General features: G+C 39.6%; 1 long non-coding RNA gene across 8 annotated transcripts; it reads left to right on the forward strand.

Annotated features, from left to right (window-relative positions):
• Positions 1–231: 231 nt before the first annotated feature.
• Positions 232–5,734, forward strand: LOC125508370. Of its 8 annotated transcripts, none has more exons than XR_007283407.1 (7): positions 232–731; positions 1,171–1,240; positions 1,951–2,047; positions 2,143–2,229; positions 3,185–3,232; positions 3,758–4,485; positions 4,570–5,734. It is a non-coding gene; the product is annotated as an uncharacterized LOC125508370 (long non-coding RNA). The 8 variants fall into 8 exon arrangements; XR_007283410.1 differs by having other exon boundaries at positions 234–731; positions 3,758–4,871; positions 5,248–5,734; XR_007283406.1 differs by having other exon boundaries at positions 235–731; positions 3,758–3,805; positions 4,291–5,734.
• The last annotated feature ends 294 nt before the right edge of the window (positions 5,735–6,028 follow it).

Raw genomic sequence — 6,028 nt, forward strand, 5'->3', positions numbered from 1 at the left:
ATACAGAGGCTAGCCAACTAGCTCCCAGAGAGCTCCCTCGATTTCCTGCTTCGTTGGCCGTTGGATCATGGTCAATTTGATCTTTGACTTCGTTTGGGCCGTTAGATGCTCGCTGCTCTCGCTCGTGGTTTTGACCGCGTGGTAAGTTTACATGGCCAATTACCGGTGGGCTCGTGTTCTGTGCCTGTTGGCTGGGTGAGCCGTTTCGAGGTGCGGGTGCGCCCTCTCCCCGCACGCCGCGTGCGCGTCGCGTCATTTGCGGGGGCGTGGGTAACGCTGCCCTCGAAACCCCCCTCGGCCCAATCCAATCGCCCGCATGCCGGAACCCTTCCTCCCTCCTTGATCTCTCTCCCTCAGCCGCCACGAACACTAGCCCCTTTTCCTACGATCCCGCGGTCGCTGCCCTTGCTCCATCCGACCTCCCTCGTCAGCCGCCGCCGCAATGGCTCCTTCGTCCTCCGACTCTGTCTCCCCAATTCATCCTCCATCCCTTTCTGCTCGAGGTGCTCATCGGCCCAGGTCGTGAGGAAGCCGCGTGAGGAGGAGCCCAGGTCGCGAAGCCGCGTGAGGAGGAGATACCTCGCCCGAGAAGCTGTGGGAGGAGGGCCTCAACCAGAGAGGAGCGGCTGCCAGCCATGTAGTTGGCTCAGGTCGACGCCGTCCTTGGCGTCCGGGCCGCGGCAGACCCTAGCGCCATCCTTCAGGAGTCTTCACGACCTCCAGGTGCGCATGTGAGTCCCAACCATCTCACTCTCTCTTTCTCCCGCACACTTTCTCTCTCTCTCTCTCGTTTTGTCTTTGAGGTTGCAGATGCGAGCACTAGCTGTTTGTAAAAATGCTAAGTAGGACTGCTTAGAGGAGTACAGTATGTGTGTTTGAGAGAGAGAGAGGGATGGAAAAGATGTGACTGGAACAAGTAGAGAAGAGTAAACTGCACTGGATCCACATACTTTCTCCAGCTCCCTTCAAAGCTAATGTATTTGGCCCCACCACTTTATATACACCAAGAGATAAACTGTCAATTTGTCGTATGCTTTCTTATGCTGTAGTGGGTCAATAGATTGTACGCTTGAGCTGCTAATTGTCAAATTTTAAAAAGTATAAGAGACAAGATAAATTGCAATCTTGCATTGTCTACTCCTCTATTGATGTGGCTCTTGGTTTCTGAAGCTTTCAGGATTTAATAATGAGTTATCTTGGGCTTCATTGGACAAATGATCTACCTGGAGCATTGACACAGGTGAGTCTTTTATTTGAAACATTGAGACCATTAAATTATTTTGGGCTGCCCTTTAATGTCTGTAGCAAATGAAAGCGTGGTGTGGTTGTTTTGTCTTTCCTTTCGAACCCTCAAGTTAATGCCCACTTTTCCGAATGTAAGCTTGATTCAGCTTTATTTCATTCTTTCTATGTTGCATTGGTCTGCAAATAAACCATGGTTTGTTTCATAAAAATCGATTCATAAATGTAGGTAAATTATTGATGCATCTGAGCTGCTCTATCTTATTGTTCATCTACTGGACTGGTTTTAGTTGATAATAAATTGTTCTCTATTTCAAAGAGCAACAACACGAGATTGTGTGCTGTCTTGCTCCACGTGCATGTCGTTGCCCTCATTTCCCCTCTGATTTGGCTTGCTTTACCTTGAATGAAGTTGTATACTTTCAACTTTACAGAATTATATCAAGTTCGCTTTCAACTGTACATGGCTACACCTGCAACATGATGCATTTCTCTTCCAGTTTATTGAATATGTGAAGTTGTATGTTCAACTTTATACAGAGTTATATCAAGTTTGCTTTCAACTATACTTGGCTACACACATGTAACATGATGTGTTTCTCTTCCAGTTTATTGAGTATAACTTTAAGGATTGAATGTTCTATCTGGTCCTGCCCTATCACTCATTTAATTGTGTGTTAATTTACTTACAAACTTCCGACTGTACAGCATACAATGCGCCAGGTTCTACTGCAACAGTACGACATACAAAGTCATGGAGGAGAGGTGTTCAGAGAAAGAGTTATACATGTGCCAGGTTCTGAAGGTATGTGATGTAATTGGATATTTTCATTTGCAAATCATTCCCTAAGATTGTGCTTATTTCTGATCCTTGTCCTCTGACGCTCATTTTGTATGTAGTATGAGGATCCGGTGCGACAGGAAGCAACTCTGAATATGGTTCCTGTAGATGAACTTAAGGAGAAGGCGCTTATTTCACTGGCCAAGGTTTTTGTTTCTGCCTCTGCTTTTCATCCTGATGTTCTCAATATTTCTACATAACCATGTTTCTTTGAACTTACCGATAAAGGAAAGTTATTGTATTTTACTATTATAAATCTTGATTTAACACCAGGACTACTCGATACTTTTGTTGATGTAATGGTGTGGATTGCTATATAAAGTTCTATGTTTGAAGAGATGTGTTGTCAGAAATGTGTTTTTGTACGTCCTGGCATGGTTGTTGTCCATAATTCAGTGATGAAGTAATTATCTTAGCTACACGGTGAATCTCGATAATCTCCCAAGGAACAAACTTGTGGCCCCTATATTTTTTATTCAAATTGGTGCAAAATGTACTTTCTAGAAGCTCAAAATAATAATATCCATACCCATTATAACCTGGATGTTAGTTCTCTTTTGTTCACAGAAGCAGGGAATCAATCTTGATAAAAGTAATCATCTTATGTGATGAATTATTTCAGGAATCATCTTATGTGATGAATTATAGCCTTGGTGATTGTTCTGGAGCTCTAATTGGCCGATGGACTTTTAAATGTTTCCCTGCAATATTCGTTTCTTTGCCTGCAAGTGTTTTTTCTATGAGCTTGCTCTTATACTGAATGTTATCTAGGCTCATGTGTATAAAATAAGGGTCTCGGTATGCAAATAAATCTCGACACAGTGGACTTGGTTCTTTTACATTTCTGAAGTATCTTGTGCTTTATGTTATGATTTCTTTTCTTATTTCTCACTGTGACTATGTTCGAAGATCAAAACACATCACGCCACTTGGTCCATGTTGTGCGCTCCATATTTTTTCTGTACCTTCAGCTTGAAAAACGGTTGCCCATAGCCTACATGTTTTCAGTTTCTACTTTGTATTATCGCCATGTCTCATTGAATAATAGAAGGCAATCAATGAAGGATATTATTGTGAATAATTCGGTGTTAATGCTCATAGGTGTGGAGAGTCGACCACGGCGAGCTTGGCTAATGTCAACACGTGAAGGTGAGTTCCACCCAATCCCTTTTCACTCCTCTCTCTCTCTCCCTCTCTAATTCCATCTAACTCTGCAGCTCGGCAAGCTTATGCAATGTGCTCTGTTTCCATATTTTTTTATTGTTTTAAATAGATATCACTCAGGAGAGCATGTTCTTTAGGTTAGCATTACTGTGAAGGACCTATACCTTCCTGTTTAATTGATTATGTTTGCACAACATGTATTTTCAAAATTAGTTGTTCATGTGCGAAGAATTTTGTTAGTTTTTAGTTTAAAAAAGGTATACATTGGTTCCTAATTTGACCCAAGCAGCCAAAATGGATGGATATATTTTTTGGGGTGTTCTAAGGGAAGCAGGCCCTCTGTTACAGCTTGCTAGCCATTTTTGTTTGTGAATACGCAAGGGTGCCTTGCCTTCTCTACTCTGATGTTTCGGGTATTTGATAGCCTTGCTGCACACGTTTTGTTTGAGTGATGCGTTCTTAACTGAAATGTCTTTGTGATCATACTGACATGTTATATTTTGTCCTCAGCTGGGTCAAGTACAGAAGACGAAACACAAGATTCAAGATCACTCTCCTGTATGTGATTATTTACTCATTTCGAGCCATTTTGCAACCCAACTTGACTTCTTTTATTTTGTGATCTGAGCTATACACACCAAAATTAGCCCACATAAGTTTGAACCATATCTGAACATGTTAGATCACTCTCATGTATGTGATGATTTACTCTATGGAGCCATGTTATGACCTAGCTTGAGTTCTTTTAATCGCGATCTGAGCTGCAAAATAAAAATAAAAATAGTCCACGTAATTTGAACCATATCTGAACATTTTAGTATCTGATACTGAAATTACCAAACATGATCTTCACTTCGCCATGTGTGACACCACTGAGTACTTTAACTAAGCTAGCTGTAGTAATATTACGTTTTACATGGCTATGCAAGTTAAAGGTTCTAATATAGTGTACGTTTATCGATATTTTGTGTTATACTGATTAATATACTTCACATATAAGTTTTAAGCTAAGAGCTCCTAATAATTGTTTCTCCTCTTTGCAGTTGCCATTTTAGTCATATTTTTTCTGAGATAAAGAATAATATTGAGATGAATTTCCTTTCCGATGATGAGATTGGGTATGCCTATGTTTTGTATTTTTTTCAGCATTATTTTATTTCAGGCTTCAGTTAGCTGAGAGAGCTAACAAATAATATGGTAAACAATTTCTATCAAGTGGGTGAGCTCCATTTTTCAAGGTAAGTCAGGTGACAGCCAAAAAAACAAGGAGATGAGTCTCTTATCAGTTGATTTGATCTTATCCAGGTTCTATTTTCTTTCAGGCCATGAGTTACGATGTCTTGGTTAGAGCTACTACATTCAAAGAGTAAATCTGTTTCGTTGTACTGAATTTATGTACATTGTATGAAAAAGGTGCATGTGTTATGCCATGTAGAATTTTCAGCTGAGCAATTGTGTAGACTTACAAAGCTATCATGACAGATGTTAGTGATTTCTGTATTGGGGCCATGTTACATCTCTAGGGTTGAATTAATGGCTAGAAATTCAGACTTACATAGCTGAAAACAGGGTTGCTCGAAGCAAACAAGCTGCTTATTCAGTATTTTTAACACTCATGGAAAAGGTATATGCTCTTCCTAAATTCCAAATTATTATTATATCACATAACTGAAAGTGCATTAGACCAATGGTGTTATCAGAAATAAATTTCTGCCCCATAGCTGAACCGTGTCTTTTCTCAGTGTGTATATATGTTAGAGATGTGTATGATTCAGATAATTTTCTTCATTTGTTAACTTTACCAATGTATGGCTGACATGCTTCATTATGTTATATCACATCTGAAAGTGCATTACGCCGGTGGTTTATTAGAATGGATAATTTCAGTCAAATAATAGAGTTCTTTTCTTCGGTGTATATACAAGTTACAGATGTGCATGATTATGTTTATTCTCTACATTTGGTAAATTCACCTATGTATGGCTGACATACTTCTTCAGGTTATGTTTCTAAAGCTCCATGCTTAATCATCCAGAATGTTTCCAAGTGACTGCTTTACACATGGGAGACTAGATGCATGGAGGAGTTCAGAGAAGCTGGTGTTATGTTACATATGGTCTTCAAGCTGATGTTATGTTTCTTCCATGGTTTGTATATTTGTTGCAAAAACATAGTACAAGAAAAAGATCTATGCTCATGAAGATGGCAGAAGGGAACTACATGTGGAACAAGAACCACCAGAACTGACCAGTTGGGCGTCTGGATAGTGGTAGTGCACAAAAATTGCTTGCCGTATAGTCAATGTTATCCATTACTAGCCCACTTGCTGATTTTTATGTTATGAAATTATAGTTCAACCATAGTATGTATTTACACTCCTGCTGTGAGATTGTACTATATAAATCATGGGAGGACAAAGTAGGCCTTTATATGCAAATAACTCCTTGTTGAAATGAGTAACTTGAGCCATTTGGCACAACAGGTCTATTTTCTTACTTGCAATAATGTGCTTTGCCTTTTATTCTACCGTCTGAAAAAAGTTTGTGAGTCATGACACAAGAATTCTCTATTGTTACTATAACTAAATATAATATGAAGTGCAAAAACATCTTATATTTAGTTACAGAGGGAGTAGGTGTTTGTGCCTATAAGAAATGCTAACTTGAAATCCAACAAACAATGACCAACCTACACTAAAGTAAAACTCTGCACACACAAAACAAATGCTAGACAACTTAAATGGTTTCTAAGCACTTTTTTATTAGAAAACCGAGTCTACTA

Source organism: Triticum urartu, chromosome 5, assembly GCF_003073215.2.
Source record: "Triticum urartu cultivar G1812 chromosome 5, Tu2.1, whole genome shotgun sequence".
Taxonomy (NCBI): domain Eukaryota; kingdom Viridiplantae; phylum Streptophyta; class Magnoliopsida; order Poales; family Poaceae; genus Triticum; species Triticum urartu.